At 45.5% G+C, this 25606-nt stretch overlaps 1 pseudogene; it reads right to left on the bottom strand.

The window, feature by feature from the left end:
* Positions 1-5191: 5191 nt before the first annotated feature.
* On the bottom strand, positions 5192-25606 carry Gm31518 (annotated as a pseudogene).

Here is a 25606-nt window from a genome sequence, read left to right as displayed (position 1 = left end):
GAGCGAGGGTTTCAAGGATGGGGATAGAAGCGGGGAGGGCTACTGTTGGGTGGGTGTGGACAAAACAGAATTGGAGGTAGAGGAATGGCAAAGTCACAGAGCTGTTTGCATAGATATAACGAAAATGTTTGTTAAATAGAGTTTCCCAGTGTAAAGATTTAAAAATCCCAGGGCTGGTGTTTATAGCCCAGTGGTGGAGCATTTGCTCTGCATACACAAGTCCTTGGGTTCAAACTTCAGCACCATAAAAATCGATGTTAAGGAGGCTGGAGAGATGGCTAGGCAGTTAAAGGCACTGACTGCTCTTCCAGAAGTCCTGAGTTCAATTCCCAGCAACCACATGGTGGCTCACAACCATCTGTAATGGGATCCAATGTGTCTGAGACAGTGACAGTGTACTCACATACATAAAATAAATCTTTTTTTTTAAATCAACTTAAAAATTTTTAAAAATCTAAAACAAACCCAAACCCTAATTAAAAACAAGCAAACCCAGAGGGGCCTAATGGGACAATTGGTCACTCATGCCTTGCACCCATGTGTTTTTTTTCTCCCTGCCCTTCCATCATACAAATGTACTTGGAGGGGGCTCAGATCCTGCCTCTCATAGTGCAGTCCCACACATCTGAGTTCCAGTGTGCTGCTCTTGTTGTTCTAAAGCAAGGGACCCCCATCTCCACTCCAGCTCTGGATACAGAGATTGGATGGTCCATCCTTATTCCAAGCAGAAGATGACCCCTAAGAGTGGTTTGTGACAATACGCTGGACCAGTCAAGTTTCTCTTGAATATCTGCACGAATTGATACCAAGTACAGATGCAGCTGAAACTGGACACAGGCATGGAGAAACAAAAACAGATCTGGGTTGAGGCGGGCTGAGGTGGTACACTGTCCCAGGCTCTGATGATTCAGAAATTTCTGGATTGTGTAGAGATTGTGTTCTTGGGATATTCTTCTCTTATTGGAGCTACTTTGCAGATCTTCCCCTGCCCCGACTTCACAAAGCCACTTGAACGTTTGAAAAACCTTTTTGTAGCCAAAATTTCTTGATAAAATTGGATTCTATGTATAGTATAAAAAGCAAACCTAAAACCAGGCATGGCAGCACACACTTGGAACTCCTAGCACTTGGGAGGTCTGGCCAGGAGAATAAAGAGTTTGAGACTAGGGTTAGCTATATTGTGAGTTCAAGGCCACCCTGGGCTACAAGAGCTGTCTTAAAACAAAAACAAAAACAGAAAGAAAAGAGACTTGCCAATTAACTAAACAAAACTTGGGAAATCACCCACCCTACCAGCTGGTTCCCCAGGGAGGGGCTTGTGAAATCTGCACAAGTGTTCTTTGATTGCCAAACAGGAGGGAGTAGGTAGCAGTTGCAGACACTAGTGGGCAGAGGTGAAAGATGATGCTGAAGACGGTATCAGCCATAAGGAGGAATCACCTACCTTAGAATGTCAGTTGTGTTTGCAAGGTTTACAAGCCTTTCAGCTCTGAGGAATTGGAGGCTTTTAAAACTATGCAAAAGAATTTAGGCAAGCATTTAATTTCCTAAATCCCAAAACATTTAAGAGTATTTCTGACCTCTTGTACAGGGAGCAACTGTTAACGGTTGGTTTTTAGTTTAGGGCTGGATCACTTGCCCCCTTCTTCTGTTTGTTTTGCCTTGGTTTGTTTCTTGCTGTGTAGCCCAGGCCTCCACGCTCTGAGCCAAGCACAATATTCACAGCCTTACTGGGCCTGCATTAGTCACCTCCGTGCTCAATGCTGTTTCCTGTTTATGAATAAGTGACCCACCAGAGAGTCCCCAACTCCTATGAGGTTGGGAGAGGATATAAAATTCAAGTTACTTCTGTCTCATTGTCTCTGTCCCCTCACCTCATGCTGGGGATCAAGCCCAGGAACTTAGGCACACTGGGCAAGTGCTCTACCTCTGAGGCACACCCCCATTGGCTCTCTCTTTTTTAAAAAGTTAATGTGTGTGTGTGTGTTTGTGTGTTTGTGTGTTGTGATGTGTCGAACATGCCACCGAGTATGTGTAGAGGTCAGAGGACAAGTTTTGAGATTCTGCTTTCTCTTTCCACCGAGTAAATTCTGTGGATCCAATTTGGCTCATCAAGCTTGCATGACAAGTGCTTTCTAATGCACTGAGCCATCTTGAAAGTCCCTTTGTCTCTGTTCTTACCGCTATGCGCTGCCATCTTTTAAAAATCAGTTTCATAAGCTATAGAATGTGTGTAGTTGAGCCAATACTGTCTCTTCCCCTCCCCTGGTTTCAACACAAAGGAAGGAATATCTACACGTCTACCGGTTCACAGTCACAGTCTCAAGGCATTTTAATGATGCAAGTTCACCAAGTTCCACACAAAAGTCACTTCCATACTTCAGGCTGTTCCATCTGCTGTGCGTGACCCTGTGCAATCTCTTAAGTCACTGTTAGACCATGCAAAGGTGCTTCTTGGTGATCGTCCACAGCTCCACGTGGCTCTTTGTCAGCATTTCTGAGTCATGGCCCAGTACGTAAGAGCCAATGGCATATGGTCTATGTCATTTGGTCTGACTCACTTGGGGGAAGCTCCATTAACCTGACAGACTTGATGTCAGAAGACTCAAGAGGACACTCTGAACTTTATGTTTTCATCTCTCTATAGCAACGAGTTCAGAACTATCCCTGGGACTCCATGCAACCTTCACCATTGCTTACCCTTGTCTTTCCCCTTGACTGAGATGCTCAGAGGCAGAGCCCACCCTGGCCGTGCTAGCCTCCTGCTTCACCCAGACATGTCTGAATGATGCAACGTACCCTCTGGCCTCAAGCCCCCCATATTGCTATGTTACCCAGGATCCAGATGGATCCAGCCTTCCCAGATATGACTGGGGCTGTCTTCTCTGCTGTCTTTAGGGTTTTTTTTTTGGTTTTGGTTTTTTCGAGACAGGGTTTCTCTGTATAGCCCTGGCTGTCCTGGAGCTCACTTTGTAGACCAGGCTGGCCTCGAACTCAGAAATCTGCCTGCCTCTGCCTCCCGAGTGGTGGGATTAAAGGCGTGCGCCACCACGCCTGGCATCTCTCTGCAGTCTTTGATGCTATTTGCCAATCTGTTTTTCTTGATATTCCTTTTTCCTGAGTAACGGGAGTACATGACCCCTGTGTGTGTCTCTCTCATGCTTTCCAGTCTCGTTGAGCCAGTTTTTTTCCTTCTCTTTCTGTGGAGGTAAAGGTTGTCTTTGCTTCCCTTCTCTTTCTAGTTCATGCTCCATCCCTGGTGGCCCTGTCTGTCACCAGGGTCTCCACCATTCTGTGACCTGCAGCTCTATACCTGTTGAGTTTATACCCAAATACCAACAGCCCAGGAGAAGTGATGATGGTATATGCTCTGAAGAGTTAGCTATGGGATCAGGAGAAGACACAGCAGTAAAAACAGCCAATCCTGGGTCAGATCACTGGACTGGGTACTTCCAACTGATATTTGAGGTAGAGAGGACAAAAGAGAAAAAAAAAAGAGAGAAATCAGTAGTTTCCATGGGTGGGAGGAGTGTGAGTGAGACTGGGCACAGCAGAGTTCAGGGCAGTGGAACCACGTTGGACGATGCTGTTAGAAGCCACGGGTTGCATAGAATCCAAGTGGATCTTACTGACAACAGTGGACTCTAGGCAGCAACGATGTGTTAATGTAATATCATCATGGCCTGGAAGAAGCCGGTTACTGTGCCTGAGAGTTCAGTAAGCACTGTTTGTATGTAAGGATGAGGGTGTGTGGGAAAGAGCTGTGCTTTCCGTTTCAGGTTTGCCATGAAAAAAAGAACCTGTTATAATGAGATAAGAAATTATTGGGGGGGGCACTGGGGAGATGGCTCAATGGTTAAGAGCACTGTCTGCTCTTTCAGAGGTCCTGAGTTCAATTCCCAGCAACCATGTTGTGGCTTACAACCATCTGTAATGGGATCTGATGCCCTCTTCTGCTGTGCAGGCATCCATGCAGATAGAGCACTCATATAAATAAACCTTTAAAAAATAAATTTAAGAAATTATTTTTCATTAGAACAACTCAGCAAAATAATATTATGGTTGATTATTGGATATTGTTTCATGAGTATGTTGAACAGGCTAACTAACTAAATAAACAGCAACTTCATAGATGAGAAAAAAAAGAGAAATCTTTCAACTTTGGCTTTTTAATCCACCCTATACAAACCAGCTATTTATGGTAAAGCCAAGTAAAGACAGACACACACACACACAGACACACACACACACACACACACACATACACACCACAACTGCTTGAGTGTATGAAGTCTCTAGGTGCTGGAGAGGTGACTCAGTGGTTAAGAGAATACGCTGTTCCTGCCGTGGACCTGAGTTGAGTTCCCTGGCACCCATATCAGGAGACTCACAACCTGTAACTCCAGTTCCAGGAAATCCTACACCTTTGACCTAGGCAGGCATTTGTATTCATGTGCACATACTTACATGTATGTGTGCATGGATGTACACACATAATTAAAAATAAATCTTTTGCCGGGTAGTGGTGGTACATGCCTTTAATCCCAGCACTTGGAAGGTAGAGGCAGGCAGATTTTTGAGTTCAAGGCCAGCCTGGTCTCACAGTTCCATGACAACCAGAGCTACACAGAGAAACCCTGTCTTGAAAAATCAAAGATAAATAAATAAATAAATCTTTTGTTAAATTTATTAAAAATAAATCTTTTGAAATAGTTACAGTAAAACTGTTCTTGTTGATTTTCCTTTAAAACTCAACAAGATTTTTTTCTCCTATGAAATTATAATGAGCATGGTCATATAACCATGTAAACTCAAAATTAGGACAGAGAATGCTCTGAGGGGTAGCTTGGTCACTGTTATCATAAATGGCCTAACTCCGACAATATTACAAAAATATAAAATATTAATCAAAAATACAACTTCCCCTGTATAGTGCTTTAGAGAGGAAATGTAGGACCTTCTGGGTTTGGGCTCTTTTCCCCTCTCCTACTGCAAGTCCACGTTGTGGTTTTGGTGCAGTGGTGGTAGTGGTGGTGGTGGTGGTGGTGTGTGTGTGTGTGTGTGAGTGTATGCATATGTGTATCCATGTGTGTGTGTATATATGTATATGTGTGTGTGTATATATATGTGTGTGTATGTTGTGTTAGAAGTGTAGCTTGCGTCTGAACAGACCACACCAGGCCAAAGCAGATCCACATGGCAGAGGTTTATTGTGGAGGAAGAGAGCAAAGGTGGCATTGAAGAAGGGAGGGGAGAGAGGGGTCAGAGGGGTCTTCCTTTTATTTGGATGACGTAGTCGCTTGCAGGTAAAGGTGGGAGGTGAGCCAAGAGGATTCGGGGAATGTATGGCAGTCGCCATGGCCACACATGTACAGGTCACTGTCACCTAGGTGTGATGTCACTGGGTTCAGAGCCGATCCTGATTTCAGCAGTATGTGTGTGTGTAGTGTGTGTGTGCTCTTCCCATGAGACTGCCCACTGTAGGCAACCTTGCTACCCACAGGTGAATGCACAGGGATGCTGAGCTGGGAAGTGGAGGGTGAAGAGGCCATGGTAGCCTTTTAGGATTAACCTTTTCTTCTTTGCTGTCCAATCGTCCTCATCCATCTCCGGCTCCACAGTATCAGCATGATCATCCTTGTCATCTTCAGCAGCCCACTGGCCTGTGGCTGCCTCAGCCTCAGCCTCAGCTTCCTCTCTGTCCTCTTCCTTACCTGCCTCACCCCAGCCTCCTGATCCCCATTTCCGGCATTCCCGTTGTCAAGGGCATCTCTTCATTCTCTGCCTCCTGCACAACATCTTCTCCTTCAAGTCCTTGGTGGCGATCTCGGAGCTGGTGTCTGTGCCTTCATCTGGCACGGCAGTGGGCGAAGAGGAGCTCAGGGGCTCTGGTGAGAAAGCTACCAGAGTGGGGGGCAGGGTCATGAAGACAGACAGAGCTACCGGGAAGCCAGACCAGGAACGGTGTAAAGATGGTGGGGAGGGGCTTAATCTGTAAAATGCCTTTTAGGTCACTGTCCAGTTTCACCCCCACCACCACACACTGACAGGGGTTCTGCTCCCATTCTGCCTTCCCTGTGGTGATTCCTTTGATCTTTACCAGTAAGCTGCGCACTTTTAAATCCCAGCACCAAAAGTGCTGAAATCTGGATTCTCCTTGTCCTCCTTAGGCTACAATGTTACAATGTTACTGTTTTACAACCGGCTGGTGTCCACCGGGGAGAAAAAGCCTTTCCAGGTCCTCTCAAATCTCGCTCTGCCCCATCTCACTCTTTCTTTAAGTAAAATAAGACGTATTTTTATGTGAATGAGTATTTGGTGGCATGTGTGGCTGTGCACCACACGCACGCCGTCTAATGCTTTCTTTAGTCTTTGGCCATTCTGCCAGCCTTTTAGATCGATGCTTTCCAACCCCCCTGTCGATGTATAGAACTCAGTATGTTTCCCCAGCTCACAGTGTGCTCGAGGAGGCAAGGATTTCTGTGTCCCTGGAGTGGCCAGCACACTGGCTACAGCATAGCACAGGGATGTCTCAGGGATAAGAACTTTCTTCCTGGGTTCAAGCAACCTTAACCACTTCCACATCTGCCAATCCCTCCAGAAATCAGCCTGGCCCTAGTCGTGCATCCTCAGCAGCTGTAGGTGGCTCCTTCCTGCACCTGTGAGCTCTCACCCGAGGTCTGCTGGTGCCTAAATTATGAGGAAGAGCTGAATAGAGATCAGCCCTCCCACGGAGGATCAGAAGGCTGAGAAGGAACCGCTGAGAACGCCCCCTTCAGCAGGGTCGATTAGGAAGCCCCCTGGGAATGTAGCCGGAAAGTTCCAGGGCCGCTCAATAGCGAAAGCAAAGCTGAAAGCTGTATCAGACACTGACTGCTGCAAATAAACAGTAGGGAGAGTCAGAAAAAGACAAGTGATGGAAAACAGGCTGGTAGGGGACATAGGGTGGGAGGTGCCCCCACAAAGACAGAGACAGAGAAGAGCCAGTAATGCTGAGAAAGAAAATCCACCACAGCAGACGTCAGAATCTCTCATGTCAGAGACCAGTTGGTTTCATACTTCATCATGCTCAGCCCTGGTTGCTTCTGTGACACCTGGCAGCTGTCGGGCATGGGCTGAGTCTGACTGTCCTGCTGGAGATGCCTTTATGAGAACTCTTATTTAAAAAAAAAAAAAAAAAAAAGCAGGGTGTGGGACGTAGTCTGGGCAGGGAGCTAGCTCATTCAGTGGAATATTTGCCTCTCAAGAGGACCGGAGTTTAATCCCCAGCACCTATGTACAAAGCCTAGTGTCGGTGGCTTGGGCTTGTAACCCCAGCGCTGGGGAGGCACACAGTGATTCTCCCTGGCCAGACAGCCTAGCTGAATTGTCAAGTTCCTGGCTAAGTGGGAGACCCTGTACTAAAAAAACCAAGGTGCTTGGCTCCTGAAGGAGGTACCTGGGGTGACCTGTGGCTACCATGTGCGCATGCGCACACGGACATACACATGCACATGAACACACAGACACATGCACACACACTCGGAAGACCAGTGTTGTGTTGGTGCACTCCTACAAACCTAGTATTCAAGAGGCTGAGCAGTAGAGTCATGAGTTTGAGGCCAGCCTAGGCCACATAGTGAGACTCTGTCTCAAAAAATGAGAGAGGGAAGGAGGGAGGAGAGAGAGAGAGAGAGAGAGAGAGAGAGAGAGAGAGAGAGAGAGAGAGAACACTTACCTACGACTTTGTTTTTCTACCGGCTACAGATGCTAAACTCGCCACCTTCGTTCATTTTCCCAAGGCACTGGAGACTCCAGAGGTGGGCTGGCTGACCCTGTAAAATGGCAGAGCTGTGCTGTGAACTCTGTCTGGCCCCTTAGTAGCCAAGTCCGTGGGCGTGTGATTTTGCCCGTAGCATGCTAATGTCTAAGGCCGTTGTCAACAGGGCGCTGAGCAAAGCCCGAGTGTGTCTGCCCCAGCCCTTTCCCCGTTCATGAAGTGCAGGCTGTTACTCAGAATTGGTTTTTCTTTTCTAAATCACAGGTTTGCCTTTGCAGAAGTCTGAGCTACTCAGCAAGCTTCGTGATGACTGTGCATATGGCTTGCTAAGCCCTGGGCGGACACGGCCAACTCCAACTTGGTGATAAGAGCGGACGATGACGGCAAAGTGCTGCGTCATCATTTATGGCGATGCGTTGTTGGGCTCCTGCCACGGTTTTGTTTGCCTGACCTCCCTGCCTGTCCCTCGCCTCCATTTTTCTGGATTATGCTTCTCTGTCCACACCTGTCAGGTGATTTGAAGGAGAGCTGGCATTGCAGGCTCCATATCCCAGGCTAGAGTTAATCAGGTCAGATGTGTGATTTTTGCCCTTCCCTGCTCTCCTACAGCCTTTGGAGACCATGGCAGCCCCATCCTGTTCTCTTCTGAATACTATAGGTAGAGATGAGCTCTAGAGCCAGGCCAATCAGAGCCCTTCTCTGGGGTTATCAGCCTGGATGGTTAAATATCTGGAACTATTTGCCACATCCCCACTACTGAAGGAGTGAACGTAATATGTTTTTAGGTAGTGTGCAAAAATATATGTGCCACAAAACTTAGCATCTTAGTCATTCTAACCGTACAGCTCAGTTGTGTTCGGCACATTATACAGTTGTGAGAACAACCCACCACACTTTCCATATTACAAAAACAGGCACCCTACCCACTAATTAACAACTCTTCATTTTCTGTCTTTGATTCCTGGCAGTACCATCCTGCTTTCTGTCCACAGCAGTCTGACTTTTTAAGTGGAGTCCTGTAAGATTATTTGACAGTTGTCATTTACACTGTCATATGGTTTAAAGAAAGCCTTTACCCAGCCGACATTGCTTAGAGTCTGTCTGCAGAGCTCTGGATCTGTTGTAGTAGCATTAGGCCACTGAAGAGTGATTAGCTTCCAGCTCACTCTTTGAAATTCCCCAAGTAAGCCATAGTGGATGCTTATTCATTGATCTTTGTAACATCTGTCCTGGATGGTGTCCCAAATTCTGCTTCATGGAACCAGCTGCTTTGAGTGGTGCCAGCCCTGCTTTGGTGGCTGAACAGGCCCACACCACTGTCTCTCCACCAGATCATGTGGCTCTAACAGAGATCATGTGAAAATATGTGGAGACACATCTGGCTGTCACAGCTGGGAGGTGGGAGGCAGGGGTGTTGAAAAACTTTCTGCTATAGAGAACATGACAAAGAATCATCTGGACTCAGGTCTGCACAGCACCAGAGCTGAAAACTCCTCATTTGCACAGGTGTAACCTTCCCTGCTCTTCACCGACCACAGTTTTCCAATCAAGGAACTAACTATTAGTAACACATTGGAACTGGCAATCATTTTGTCTCCCTGAAGAGAGATTGATGGTTCTAACTGCTTTCATTCACCACCCCCAAAATCACTTCCTAACCATCCCTTCTTGCATGGTAATTTCAAGACCCGCCCCTCCATGGTGCTTCCGGAACCTTCTCCCTCTTTGTCATTGTACAGTCCAAAGCACAGATCACAGTCTTGCAGCTTCCGGCCGTGACTCCTTTCAGTGAGCAAAGAGCCCTTTCAGCTTCCTGGCTCCTGTGTAGTTTAGAAAGTGGATGAAACCCACAAATTTATCTATTTTTCTTGCAGCAACTATCTCCATATCAGGATTACCATGTAGCAGTTAATGAGAAGTCTATAGTGCCAGGATAATTCTGTCTGCTTGGAAGCTAATATTCTAGGTACAAACATTCCAAATTCCTAGTTCCTGAATGATTTGGCGGTTTGGGGAATTTCTGAGACAGGGGTCCCACTTTGAAGCCCAGGTTGGCCTGGAGCTGGCTACGTGGCTGAACTTGAACTTGCATCCTTCCTGTCTCCATTTTTAAGTATTGATGGTGAGAACTGAAGAGGTCAGCTCAGGAACTTTGGAAAATTCCACCAGACCCTCCTGGAAGAGAAGGGTCATAGAGCACACCCCTTGCTACTTTATTCCCTAAGGACCAATCAGTTTAAAAGTCACACTGTTCTGATAATCACATTGTGCCTAGTGGCTGTTGTTCTAGTCTACCCCTGAAAGCTGTATAAAAACTGTCTAAACAGGCTTCCCAAGGTCACCGCCTCTCCTTCAGGTTGGGATGGACCCCCACCCCCACCCCCGCGCTGGAACAATAAGTTCCTCTTGCTTTTGCATTGAGCCCAGGCTCAATGTTGCTCACATGGAGGGGCTCCAGTAAGCTGAGACTCGTCAGAGTCTTACAGAACCACCCTCAGATGACTTGTACATTTTTGACCTCACAATTTTATGAGTGTTATATATTAACTGGGAACCATATTTTGAATTTGAAATTTCTCCTGGGCCAGTGGCCTTCTCTTGCAGTGCTAGGGCTTAACAGGGAGGGGCAGCTCCCAGTTGACTGATAGGCTGCTATGCCACATTACTAAGCTGTGGCGTCCAGTAGAGTAGGCACATTAAAATCGTGTTCAACTCACAAAAGATTTGCAGGACACACACCCATTGGAAGATGAGAGGCATCTGTAGCAGCATTACCCTGGCTGTCTGGATGAGGGGATGAAGCAGGACTTTGAGACATCACTTTAAAATCTCTAACTTGGAAGGAATCAAGAACAACTCTAAACCTATGAGCTAGTCAGTGACCAAATGAATCCCTGAATTTGTCTTAGTGCCTTGTGATGTAGTTGATGTCCCAATGGGATGCTAAGTAGATACAGTATACCAAGATACTATGCACCAAGATACTGTGTACCAAGATACTGTGTACCAAGATACTGTGTACCAAGATACTGTGTACCAAGATACTGTGTACCAAGATACTGTGTATCAAGATACTGTGTACCAAGATACTGTATACAAAGATACTGTGTACCAAGATACTGTATACAAAGATACTATGTACCAAGATGCTATGCACCAAGATACTGTGTACCAAGATACTGTGTACCAAGATACTGATGGACTCCTTCAGCCACCCTCTATTCATCCCAAAGACAAATGTGCCCTGGGTACAGAAAATTATGTAAGGTTCCTTCTAAATGTTTCTTCCAGGGCTGGAGAGATGGCTCGGTGGTTAAGAGCACTGAGTATTCTTCCGGAGGTCCTGAGTTCAAATCCCAGCAACCACAGGGCTCACAACCATCCATAATGAGATCGGATGCCCTCTTCTGGAGTGTCTGAAGACAGCTACAGTGTACTTACATAGAATAAATAAATACATTACACACACACACACACACACACACACACATTTCTTGTTTTCTCTTTTCTGCTCTCTTCCTGTATTTGGTTAAATTTCTGAATCAGACAGTTTAAAAAAAAAAGCCACCCAGCTGCTTGAAAGCTCATGGTCCTTGTGGTACGATTGAGGTGTGATGGTTGGCTGCCATAGTTGGGATGGTGACCAGAAACAGCTATGGAAACAAAGGCCCCATGAAAGCACAGAAAACACCAACAGCTCGAGAGACACAATCCTCTTGGTCTTGATTTTCAGTAAGCTGTCACTCAAGGGCAGTATCTTCAGAGAGGTCTAGCCCTGCCAGCACTCAGCAGGCAGCGACAAGTGAGGCACAGCAGACAGACACACCCGTGGGGAGCTTGCTGCATACTCTGAGGGTTAACATCGCTCTGGAAGGTGCTGGGTGAACCGAGCCTTTGTGACTTGTTTGGGGGTGCTCTGAAAACTCGCCTCTGTTCCTAATTTTAGAGCCAGCAGCTGTCACGGCTTTGTTCTAACAAGTCAGTAATTTTCCACTCGCCTGGCTTTCTCCCGTTCCCTTTCTATACCCAGTTGCTCACTTTGCAGAAACTTCTAACTTGCTTTTATGCCTTTAACCCTGAATATGTGTCATCTCTGCAGTCATTTGTCATTCGGCCTGCTGCTTCTCTGACTTAGCAATCACTTAAAGAAACTGAAGCGACACATTTTCTATTATCTGTGTACACGCTGTCTATAAAAACCTGCAGGGTTACCAAATAAGCATACAGAATGCTATGGCTTTCATCTGTGTAGCATGGCGATTGCTTTTTGTTTGCTTGTTATCTGTCCTTTGGTTCGTCAGAGTCCCATGAATGCCACTAGAATTTCTTAGGCGCTTTACAAGTGACTTCATGACTTTTTCTGTTTTAGTTTTGTAGTAGTTGGAGATTTGCTTCAAATAATCCAGATGAGAATGGAAGGGAGAGTAAACTAATGATACAAGCCTGGTTAGGGTAGCAAAGGTTGAAGTGGCCGCTGGAGACAGTGGGGTCCCTTGTGACACTCCCACCTTTGTGTGTACTTGACATTTTTAAATAATAAAGCGTTTTATAATTTTGCATGATGATTTAAAAAAAAAAAAACCAAAACTTTTAATGATGATGCGGAGTGTTAAAATACTGCCACCTACAGGTAAGAAATATATTACATGTATCTTTTTTTTTTAATGTTTTTTTTTTTAAATTAGGTATTTTCCTCGTTTACATTTTCAATGCTATCCCAAAGGTCCCCCATACCCACCCCCCAATCCCCTACCCACCCACTCCCCCTTTTTGGCCCTGGCGTTCCCCTGTACTGGGGCATATAAAGTTTGCAAGTCCAATGGGCCTCTCTTTGCAGTGATGGCCGACAAGGCCATCTTTTGATACATATGCAGCTAAAGACAAGAGCTCCCGGGTACTGGTTAGTTCATATTGTTGTTCCACCTATAGGGTTGCAGTTCCCTTTAGCTCCTTGGGTTATTTCTCTAGCTCCTCCATTGGGGGCTGTGTGACCCATCCAATAGCTGACTGTGATCATCCACTTCTGTGTTTGCTAGGCCCCGGCATAGTCTCACAAGAGAGAGCTATATCTGGGTCCTTTCAGCGAAATCTTGCTAGTGTATGCAATGCAGCTTCCAAATGCGTGTATCTTTCCTTGATAAATTGCAACACAGTAGAAGCCAGAAAGAAATTGAACCCTGTAGGCTGATGGCAAGGTTAAAAGAAAGAAAGAAAGAAAGAAAGAAAGAGAGAGAGAGAGAGAGAGAGAGAGAAAGTGGCTCAGTTCTATGGAGGACAGTGTGGTTGGCATTCACAAAAATATAAATAGTAGACACAGGCATGATGGAGGCTGAAGCAGGAAGAACTCAAGACCGACATGGCTATGTAACAAGACCCTGTCTTAAACAACTAAAATAAAATAAAATAAAAATATTGGCTATCAGGGACTAAGAAGATAAAGAGTAGGGAGTCTTTAATGGGTGCAACTTCAGAGTTTTCTTTGTTTGTTTGTGGCATGGTCTTATATAGCCCAAGACTGGCCTCAAACTCTGCACACAGCTAATTATATCATTCTGAACTCCTAATCTTCCTCCACCTCCCAAATGCTGGGGCTATAGGTGTGAGCCACTATGTCCGGATGCCTTTAATTTTGTAAGAGATGGGTTCTGAAAGTGAGAGGTGCAAAACATCAGGTGGCGCATGCGCAGTCATTATCATGGCTTCGCTGTGGAATGCTCCTACAGACCCGTGCTTTCAGTGCTTGGTCTGCAGCCTTGAGACTATCTTGAAAGCTGTGGAGCGTTTAAGTGGTGGAGTCTAACTTTACAATTAGATCACTGGAGAGTAGGCCTTTGAGAATTAATAGCCCTGCCACACTCTCTGGCCATCTTTTGCTTCCAGACTGGCTTCCTATTCACACTGTCGAGGTGAGACTTTCTATGTCCGCCTTTACTCTGAATAATGGGAGACTTATATTTATTTATGAATGCCTAGGCCATTGCTAGGCCTTGTTTCTCACTAGCTTGTATCTCAGTTATCCCGTTTATAATCTAATTTCTGCCACAAGGCTGGGTAGTTGCCTCTTTCCAGGTTCAAATGTCTGACTTCCTGCGAATTCTGCTGGCTGAATCATTCCCCCACCCCCACCCCACTTCCCACTTGGTCCAGAAGTCCCACCTTATGATTCTGCCTTTTGATGCAGGCTATAGACTTTTTACTTTAACCCATCAGTAGGTACCTTAAGGCAGGCAAGGACAACAGAAACACATCTTTACACAGGTACAAAACCATCACTCCCACGTCACACTCCTGCCTCCACGTTCCTGTCTCTTGCCTTTCCTTCCTCGAGGAGCTGAAACCCTCTGGAAGCTGTGAGCCGAAATGATCCCCATGCCCTTAAGTTGCTCCTGTTAAATATTTTTGTCACAAACAAAAGGTACTGATACATGCTTAATAACACGGAATTATACATATAAAACGATCCATATTGTCTGTCTTAGTTAGGTGTTAATGCTGAGGACAGACACCACGACCAAGGCAACTCTTATAAAGGACATTTAATTGGGGTTGCCTTACAGGTTCAGAGGTTCAGTCCATTATCATCAAGGCAGGATGCATGGCAGCATCCAGGCAGGCATGGTGCCGGAAGAACTGAGAGTTCTACATCTTGTTCCAAAGGCAAACAGGAGACGACTGGCTTCCAGGCAGCTAGGAGGAGAGGGTCGCCAAGCCTATCTCCACAGTGACACACTTCCTCCAATAAGGCTACACCTGCTCCAAAAGGCCACACCTCCTAGTCGTGCCACTCCCTGAGCCAAGCATATTAAAACCACCACACATACAATTTTTATGCTAAATATCCAAGGGCCAGCTGCTCAAAAACAGGGATCTGGGGATGCTGCAGATTATAAACATAACAAGAGCACACTTGCTGTGTACCCATCACCACTATCCATACACGCTTATTACCATTAGAAATAAATTTGAACAAAATATATAATTTTTTTAAAAAAGTTCAGACGCCCAAACAGGATGCATTTTAAAATGACTTCAAAAATTAAAAGCATTGTGTGCCAATTCCTCCCTCTTCGGAGCCTGTTCATCTCTCCATGACCACCATCCCAGAGATGGCCAAGGCCAGATAAGTCTTACCTGGAGAAATGAACAGCCATGCTTGGAAGGCTGGATGTATGGGAGTGAGAACAGTAAGCGACCCAAAAAGGAGACTGGACTCCAAAGGGATGGTGCAGAGGAACCTCAGAGGAGTTCCAGGCTGGAGAGATGGCTCTCGGTTTAAGAGCACTGGTTGCTCTTTTAGAGGATCGGAGTTCCATTCACAACACCTACGTGGAAGCTCACACATCTGCTTGTAACTCCTGTTCCAACAGCATCATACACATAAACACGCAGGTAAAGTACCAACATACATAAAAATATAAACAAACCAGCAAACATATCGAAAGAGATTTCCGGTTGGGTGGAGATGGGGTGGGGGAGGGGTGGGGCTGAAAAGGGGAGATTTGACTCTGCTATGAATCTACCTATCCAGCCTTCCATTCATGCCAAGCTGAATCAAGTAACAAATGCTGACGGAACGCCCACTCCCGACAAGGAAAAGCTTTCGGAATTCAAAAGTTGATAAGAAAGCATCCCTCTCCCTCAGAGAGTTTGCGATGTAATAAAGGAATCGGATGGGCATACAAGGAATGAGAATTCGAGGCACATTGAGAAGCAAGAAAGAATTGAAACACACAAATGCTGGCACTTGGCTGAACGTGTGAATCTTGGGTACGGAATCCAGAGAACCCAGAGATGATTTTCTTTTCCCCAAATATACACAACACAACGATCTGTTTTTAGATTGAAGTTGGAGTTTCAGATCAGTGGAGGAAAGAAGGATAGATTTTTGTTTTGTTTTGTTTGAAACAGGGTCTCACTTTATAGCCCTGGCAGACCTGGAACTCCTAAACTTCTCCTTGCCTCTGTCTCCCAAGTGTGCCAATGCCTGGGAAATGGCAGATTTTTAAAAAAATTATAAATATTTATTCATTTGCTTTATATATGAGTACATTGCTGCTCTCTTCAGACACCAGAAGAGGGCACCAGATCCCATGACAGATGTGGTTGCTGGGATTTGAACTCAGGACCTCTAGAAGAGCAGTCACTGCTCTTAACCACTGAGCCATCTCTCTAGCTCAAAATGGTGTAGCCCTGGCTGTCCAGGAACTCACTCTGTAGACCAGGTTGGCTTCAAACTCAGAAATCTGCCTGCCTCTGCCTCCTGAGTTCTGGGTTTAAAGGCGTGCACCACCACTGCCCAGCACGGCAGACTCTTAAAAATTAAATATTTTATTTTAAAAGGTCGATTTTAAAAAATACATTTATTTCTAATTTTGTATGTGGGGGAGGGGTATGTGCCCGTGAGTGCAGGTGCCCACAGCGGCCTGAAGCACGAGATCCTCCTGGAGCTGTAGTTACAGGTGACTGTGCACCACCAGAAGTGGGCACTGGGAATCCAACTTGGACCTTTTGCAAGACCATAAAGCACTCTTAGCCACTGAGCCACCTCTCTCACCTCAGATTTTAATAAATATGGAGAAATTACTGTGTTGAATTCAAAGTTTATTTTTTTATTCATTATTATTTTTTGTTTTGTTTTTTGAGACAGGGTTTCTTTGTGTGGCCTGGCTGCCCCTGTGTAGACCAGGCTAGGCTCAAACTCACTGAGATCCGCCTGCCTCCTCTGCCTCCCGAGTGCTGGGATTAAAGGTATGTGCTACCACTGCCTGGCCAATTTTATTTATTTATTTTACTTTTTAAAACAGGGACTCAGTTTGCTAGCTCAAGATAGCCCTGAATTTAAAAATCTTCCTTGGGCTGGAGAGATGGCTTAGCATTTAGGAGCACTGATGGCTCTTCCAGAGGTCCTGAGTTTAATTCTAACAACCACATGGTGGCTCACAACCATCTGTAATGGAATCTGATGCCCTCTTCTGGCATGTCTGAAGATAGCTACAGTGTACTCAAATATATAAAATAAATATATATTTTTTTTAAATTAATGGCCAAAGAGATCGAGGTACAAAATTAAAAAACAAATCTTTCTGCCTCAGCCTCTTCTTGTGTACCAGGGCTATCGTGAAATGCCACCACACCTGACTTAAATTAATTTCTCTTTTCCCCCAAAGTATATGAATACAGTAAAGAAAAATAAGAACTCCAAGAGTTTGGGAGGTTCCCTAAAGGAGGAATACCTTAATTTACTTTAGACTCAATTATATTCCAAATGCATCAAATATTTAAATATAATGAAACCATTAAAATGTTTGAGATATGCAGTAAAACGATGCTCCTTACTGATTTTGTCTTGGTGGGGACCTCCGCCAGGGCCTCATGCTTACAGCTCATCCTCGCCATCGCCATCAGCCACACCCGCAGCCACTTAAAGGAGGCTTTTCAAATATTGAAGTGCAGAAGAATTTTTTTTCTGAGCTACACAAGGAACTTTAAAGATAAAAGTTGGATAAATGTTACCAGATAATGATTAAAATATATTGCCCAAGCAAACCAAAATCAGTACCTTATGATATAAATCACAAATTAGGACAAATAACACGCCATCTTTTCTTCTTGAAAAATTGAGGTGAAAAACTGTGTTGTCACTGAACTGAGAATCCTCCCATCTTAGCTCTCGAAGTATCTGGGATTACAGATGTGTATGTACCACCAACATCAGCTTGCAGTTCAACTTCTTGTCACCGACGGTGGGCGGCGTTGCTGCCATGCCGCGGTCGCCGGTTGCCATGTGTGCGCATGCGTATGAGTGCAGGCTCAGCCATGCTACAGCATGTCTGAAGACGTCAAAGGACAACTAAGCTGGCTTTTGCGGTGTGGGATGCAGTGGCCAAAACTCCACATTAAAACCCATACCAGCTGCTCTTGGCCCCAGCCGTGCCGCCACAGGTGAGGCAGGAGTCAGTCCCTCTGCTTCTGGAAAAGGAGAGTTAACCCATCTCAGCTCTATCTATATTTCAGGCTCCCAAATGCTCCCTGGTATTTGCTTTACTAGGTAGCACAGGGCTAGAATGGAGTCACTTTGAGAAAGGTAAGAAAACAAGAGAAAGCACCCCCAAGAAGCCACGGGGTTGTCCACATGCCAGTCAGGTGGAGATTAAAGTCTTCGTGTGTGTGTGTGTGTGTGTGTGTGTGTGTGTGTGTAATCTAAGTAGTCAAATGTGTATTGTTCTCAGGAGACAGACTCATCCTCTCCAGATGTTTTCTCTTGTCTCCTCCTGCCCCACGAGTCATGGCTTTCCAATATACGCAATGACAACTGTTTTTCACCGTGCGGAAGGAAAAAATATAAATAAACTGTCACCTGTGGAAAGGGCTGTGTGCTGGCTAGTCTTCTGTCTGAAAGCTTGCCATTACAGTTGTCTGCTATGAAACTTGAACGTCTTTGAACTTCATTGAGAATACTAGCTTACAAATGTTAACTTAGGAGTACACACTTCAGTGAAGCAAAGCTTAATTAAATGCCACGTCTGCCAAGGGCTTTCTCTTCACCGACTTAATTTGTTTCTCTAGATATTTGGCATCTAATGTCTTGCTGCCTTTCTGGGACACCAGGGTGTCTAATTTTTAGAGGGTTGGTGCGTGTAGCAACAGAGAATTCTACAAAATGAAATCTTACCTTTGAGCCCAATACAAAAGCAGACGCTGGGCCTGGAAAAGGGTCCCACACAGGCTTGCTCAGTCTGCAAGAGGTTGTGAGGGAAGCCACATGCAGCAGGAAGGCCCCAGCTAGGAGAAATCATGTTCTAGGCTCTGCCGTCCAGGGATGGTCACGGCCGCACAGATGTTTTCTCCCTAGGTCAGTCTGATCTGATAATTATTTTCACAGGGGAGGCTGCCACAGCCTTACTAGAAAGGAGGCAAATGGAAACCATCTGACACCAGGGAAGAGAAGAAAAAACATTGAGAAATCAGCCAGTGAACAAAAGCTCTCCTTCTGTTTCTTTTTCACTGTTAAAAACGGGGACCAGATGCTTTGAGCATCTCTCTCTAATCTAATCTATATAATCTATCTATCTATCTATCTATCTATCTATCTATCTATCTATCTATCTATCTATCTATCTATCTATCTATCTATCTAAATAGCGGCTTCTTTGCTATGGATGAAGGTAGAAGCTAGGCTGCCCCTTGGAGAAGACTTGGAATGTTGTGGGCAACATCGCCTCCTACCGTCCAAAATGATCATTGCAGCAAACTCCAGCGCAGTCTCTAAAGCAGAGACCCCCAGTGAACTGAAGGAATGGCTAAGCTGCAGAACCGAGGACTCCGTGAAAGAGCAGGTGACAACGTGCTTCTCCCATCTTCGTTGTTTGTCCAGAGTTTTTGTAACAACTTGAGTAGGATTTGCAGCGTGAACAGGACTCTTCGCTTACAACGTTATTTACTCTTTACCGCTGACAGATGGACAGCTTCTTAATCACCGAGCTTCGCACTGGAACACCGGAGACGTGGACTGAACAGAAGCCAGATGCCCAGACTCGCACCCAACATCTGACTCCCCTGAGTCACAAATCACAGCCAAAATCTTGGGGTTCTATAATGGGTTTATTGTTTGTTTGTTTTGAGACATAGTCTCACTACATTCTCTGGCTGTCCTGGAACTCTCTATGTAGATGAGGCTGGCTCCGAACTCACTAAAATAATCTCCTCAGTGTTGGGATTAAAGGCCTGTGCCACCACACTCAGGTGAGTGCAATTTTCTTGAATCTTTGTTTTTGTTTTTTTGTTTTTTTGTTTTTTAGTTTTTTGGTTTTTTTGGTTTTTTGGTTTTGTTTTTGTGTGACCAAGTACTCCAAAGCAGACCACATCCCTCACTTGGGAGTACCATGATGTTTAGAACAACCAGGACAAACAGCCAACCAGTCAACTCTAGAATCAGCTGAATTTCTTGGGTGCTACTGTCTTTAGCTCCTGTCAGGCCCAGGAGAAGCTATGCTCTAACCCGCCCAAGGGAGTAAGACTGCAGGAGAGATTCAGCTGCCTCCAGAGCAGTTCCTTCTGAGACAGGCTATGTAGCCTAGTGCTTCAAAATGAGCTATTTTAGGGGGTTGGAAAAGCTGGAGTTTCCTCTTCTTTCCTAGTCTGTAAATCAGGAAAAATGAGGAGATGGGCTAGTCTCATGACAATATTTTATACCTCACAGAGATACCCAGATATGTCTGTTAAAATTCAACCACACGGGCTGGTGAGATGGCTCAGTGGGTAAGAGCACCCGACTGCTCTTCCGAAGGTCCGAAGTTCAAATCCCAGCAACCACATGGTGGCTCACAACCATCCGTAACGAGATCTGACGCCCTCTTCTGGAGTGTCTGAGGACAGCTACAGTGTACTTACATATAATAAATAAATAAATAAATCTTTAAAAAAAAAAAAAAAAAATTCAACCACACATTCATAGTTATAGCCAAATTGTTTCTTTTACTTTTTTTTTTTTTTTTGCTTTTAAAGATGTGTTTGGTTTTTTTCTTTTTTTCTTTTTTGTTTTTTTAGATTTTATTTATTTATTTTATATATGTGGTGAGTACATTGTAACTGTCTTCAGACACACCAGAAGAGGGCATCGGATCTCATTACAGATGGTTGTGAGCCACCATATGGTTGCTGGGAATTGAACTCAGGACCTCTGGAAGAGCAGTCAGTGCTCTTAACCTCTGAGCCATCTCTCCAGCCCCCGTGTTTGTTTGTTTATGTGAGTACACTGTCACTCTCTTCAGACACACAAGAAGAGGACATGGGATCCTATTACTGACGGTTGTGAGCCACCATGTGGTTGCTGGGAATTGAACTCAGGACCTCTGGAAGAGCGAGTCAGTGCTCTTAAGTGGCGAGCCATCTCTCCAGCCCCCAAATCATTTCTTACTCCACAGGTTTTGTTGAATTATACCTTGATTTTTGAAAATAAAATGGCCAATCTTGTTTTAGTTAAATTAGCTTATCTTGGATTGGAATTACAGTTTGTTGTGAGCCGCCATGTGGGTGCTGAGAATCGAACCTGGGTCCTCTGGAAGAGCAACCATTACTTTTAATCACCGAATCATCTCTCCGGCCCCCAAGCTTGGGGGTTAAATTTTATGATGGTAAAATGTTCACAACATAAAACAGACCATTCCAGCCACTTTAAGGTGTGTTAAGTGCATCCAGCGACCATCAGCACTATTTAGTGTATACTTGTCCATCACCCTGGACCTATCGGGGACTCTTCTCCATCTCCATGTCTGCACCCACTTATGTGGAATATCCAGGCAGATGTGCAGACAGGGTCAGGGAGGCGGCTTGCAGGAGTTGCCAGAGAGCTTGGAGTTGAGGAAAGCTTGGGAAGTAATTGCTAATAGGTATCTCTCTCTCTCTCTCTCTCTCTCTCTCTCTCTCTCTCTCTCTCTCTCTCTCTCGTTTGTAAGCTCAGCCTGGCTTTGAACTTAGGTACCCATCCTGCCTCAGCCTCCTGAGTGCTGGGAACTCAGGTGTGAACCACTACCCTCAGCTATGATCGCCTTATTTTGTAAAGTGACCTCCAAATCCATCCAAATCCATCCACTACCACATTGGCAGTGGATGGCCAGAAGTTTTTCTTTTTAAAAACTTGAAGGGTGGTCCACCGTAGGCATACCCATGGATCCACTGATGGACACTTAGAACATTCTCCACTCACCCTTAAAGATATGCCCATCCTTCCTAAAAGACATCTCAGGACATGGAATATACAGGAATTATGTTCTCCTTAGCTTCTTTTTTTCTTTCCTCCTTCAATCCTTTGTTTGTTTTATTTGGTTGGTTGGTGGGTTTTTGTTTTTTGTCTTTTGTTTTTGAAACAAGGTCTCTCACTGTGGCTCTGGATGCCAGGAACTGGATATGTAGATCTGGCTGGCCTCAAACTCACAGAGAGCCATGTCTCCTGGCCTGTTCTCTTTCATAGCTGTATTCCTTTTTTCTATCTGGTCGTAAAAGACTGCTGTAAGTGGATAAAAAAGCCGCCCGCCTCTGTTGTGTTACCATGGCCTTCTCTCTGTTACTCCCTCCAGTGCTTTAATATCTGTGCACACATAGCCAGATGGGAAGGTTGACTCTCATGCTTCACCCGAGGCCCCAAATAGGTATAAGCAACCCTGCAGATGCCAAGAGCCCCACCTCCTGAAGCTGAGGGCTAAAAATAAATGACCTCCTATATGAGACATCGTGATAGGCCGTCATGAGATGGCTTTCAAGCATAGCTCTGCTGTTACTATCTTCAAGTGGTAGTAACCCTTACATGACCTTCACAAGACAGGGCCTGTTGATAGACCCTCTTAGGAGGTGGTGGGAGGGGTCAGTCCTCAGATGTTTGAGATTCCAGCCCCTCCCTCCCTCCTGTGTTCCCCTCCCCCACACCCTGTTACTGTTCCCTAGCTATAGGTATTTCTGTCTCGGCTGTTATGTGGTCTTGGGAGGGACTTGTTACACAGAGGGAAGAAACCATCTGCAGTTTCCTGGAGACCATTACCCATGCTGGGGTGGGTCTTCTTGGTCATCCTATGAGTCATGTTCCTTAAGTACCCTGCACCCGTGGAGATGGAAGCAGGCTCAGTAAACTCCATTGGCTCAGTGAACTGCTCTTACGGAGTGTACATTTGCTCTTTGGTCTGTTTTGGGGGCCTTATCTGGGGTGGAGAGGCATTTGCTCACATCCCTCCAGGGCAAGTCATACAACAGAGAGAGAAAGCAATGGCTGATCTGAGGGTTGGGGCGTAGCTCAGACGATGAGCATGCGCTTAGCAGGCACAAAGCCCCGGGTTAGCAATACATGCAATTAAAGTGTAAAATAACTGTTAGTGGATTGTCTCTGTAAAACGATACAGTTTTGAAAAATAATGACCTGAAATAAAATTCAGAGCAGATGACTAAGAACATAAAACTATATGCTTAAGTAGAATGTTATAACATACATGTATACATAAATGAATATATGAGTAGTAAAGAACCTAGCTAGGATGGCAGGTACTTCTTTTTTGACATTTGTCTGGATTTCAGTAATTTTCTTTTTTCTTTTCTTCTTTCTCCCTTTCTTCTTTCTTTCTTTTCCGTTTTCTTTTTTTTTCTTTTTCTTTTTCAAAACATGGTTTCTCTATGTAGCAGTAGCTGTCCTGAAACCCACTCTGTAGATCAAGTTGGCTTCAAATTCAGATCTGTCTGCCTCTGCCTCTGCCTCCAGAGTGCTGGGGCTACAGGCATGTGCCATCACCATCCGCATGAAATTTCCTTTTTCTTTTCATGTGTATTCATACAGATGAATGCTTGTATCATGTGTGTAGATACAGGTGTGTGTGTGGTGTGTGTGTGTGTGTGTGTGTGTGTGTGTGTGTGTGTGTGTGTGTGTGCATGTGTGCATATGGAGGCCGGAGGACAACCTCTGGTGTCATCCTCTGGAATACAGCTCAACTCCTTTGAGATAGCTGCTCATTGGCTGGAACTCACCCATTAGGCTAGACTGAATGGGTAGCGGGCCCCAGTCCACACACCCATGGCTCCAGGCCCAGCATTTTTATGTGGGTTATGAAGATCCAGCTAAAATCCTCATCTTGCAAGGCAAGCATTTTACCCCAGCTGAGCCACCCCCCACCCTAGCCTGAATTTTAGAAAATTTCTAATTGAAAAAAGGACACATTGTGTGTGTGTGTGTGTGTGTGTGTGTGTGTGTGTATACTGGGAGATGGCTCAGTGGGTAAAAGTGCTTGCTGAAGAAGCTTGATGACCTGAATTGGATCCCCAGAGCCCAAGTAAACCGCCAAATGTGGGGCCAGAGAGATGACTTCACTGTTAAAAGCACCTGCTCCTAAATGTGAGGAGCTGAATTCCATGCCTGGGACACACTTTGTAGGAGAGAACTGCACGGTGTCCTCTAACTTCCTCGTGCATACGCCATACCCCCGCCCTGTCCCCCCACGTGCACGCGCGCGCGCGCATGCACATGAGCAAGTGTTGCTCACAAGCGCAGCAGCAGCAGCAGCAGCAGCAGCAGCAGCAGCAGCAGCAGCAGCAACAGCAGCAGCAGCAGAAACATGAGAGACCCTGCCTAACAGGGTGGAAGAACTCCAGAGGACCGACACATCATGGTGTGTGTGTGTGTGTGTGGTGTGTACAAAAGTAAAGTAATAAATTAAAAATAATATTCCAAACTCAATGCCATTATTACGCTTTACTGTCTTTGCTCTGATTTGCAAACAACACGGGAATGGAAGGCGGGTGGGGATAGCTCCCTTAGCAAAAAGGCTTAACAGCAGCTCTGACTGATTGTGTTCCCTGGAAAGGGTCAGATTTCCTCAAAGAACATGTAGCTTGCTGCTTGGTTCTCATGTATTTGTAGCTGTGCGGAGACTAATGCAGTCGTCCTGGATCTATGGTTAATCAGGGCTCAGAATGTCCGTTGCCATAGACACAGAGGATTCGGCTGATGTGACCGCGGCCGTTCGCTTCCAGGGCTGGTTAAAAGTGACTTTCTGCTGTTGTTGTTTTGCTTGTTTTGTTTTTCCAAGACAAGGTTTCTCTGTGTAGCCCTGGTTGTCCTGGAACTCTGCTCTATAGACCCAGCTGGCCTCGAACTCAGGGATCCGCCTGTCTACCTCCGGTGAACTGGGATTAAAGGCTTGCTTCATCACACCCTGCTAAGAGTGACCTTTTAAAACAGAAGCTTAATTCTCTTTTCCTGCCAAAGCAGGGCCCCAGGGACCATGTCTAATGAACTCATGTTTTGACAATCATCATTAAAACTTATTTTTTAGAACTGCCCTGGGATGTGTGCTGGGTCTCTCTAGATTGTAGATTCCAAAACCATACAAGATTAAAATAAAAAAAAAATCTTCTCTGCACCCTGCCACACCCCTTTACCTCCTTACACAGCAATGGCCACACCCCTTCACCACCTTACACAGCAATGGCCACACCCCTTCACCTCCTTACACAGCAATGGCCACATCCCTTCACCTCCTTACACAGCAATGGCCACCCCTTCACCTCCTTACATAGCAATGACCACACCCCTTCACCTCCTTACACAGCAATGACCACACCCCTTCACCTCCTTACACAGCAGTGGCCACACCCCTTCACCACCTTACACAGCAATGGCCATACCCCTTCACTCCTTACACATCAATGACCATACCCCTTCACCTCTTTACACAGCAATGACCACACCCCTTCACCTCTTTACACAGCAATGGCCACACCCCCTCACCTCCTTACACAGCAATGGCCACACCCCCTCACCTCCCTACACAGCAATGGCCACACCCCTTCACCTCCCTACACAGCAATGGCCACACCCCTTCACCTCCCTACACAGCAATGTCTTATTTTACTTGTCTTCTTGAAAGTGGCTTCAAGTTTTATTTTTGAGACAGTGTCCAGGCTAACCTTGATCCTCCTGCTTCAGCCTCCCAAGTCCTGGAATCATAGGTGTGAACTATCAGACTCAGCTGGAAAAAGGTCTCGATTATGAAACTTGTTTAATTTAAAATGCGAGTACCTTTGTAGGTCACATCATCCTGATCCTGTCTCCCGCTTTCTGCAGTAGCTTTTATTACATGTCTTCTGCTGTTCTGGTGAGGTGGAGGCGAGCGGCTTCCGGCAGTGCTTGTCTTGAAATGTCCTGATTGCTGGTAGCTTTGCGGGATCTAGCAGTCTTGGCTGGCAGTTAGTAGTTTCAGCAATGGAAAAATTCCATTTTGTGCTTTCTTGGCTTGAAGGAATGCTGATGCTTTTGCCTTTGTAGGTGAGCTGGTGACTTTTCCCCCTTCAGTCTTTCTTCTCTCTCTCTCT

This window comes from Mus musculus, chromosome 8 (genome assembly GCF_000001635.26).
Source record: "Mus musculus strain C57BL/6J chromosome 8, GRCm38.p6 C57BL/6J".
Classification (NCBI taxonomy): Eukaryota; Metazoa; Chordata; class Mammalia; order Rodentia; family Muridae; genus Mus; species Mus musculus.
This window is presented reverse-complemented; position numbering and strand designations above follow the sequence as displayed.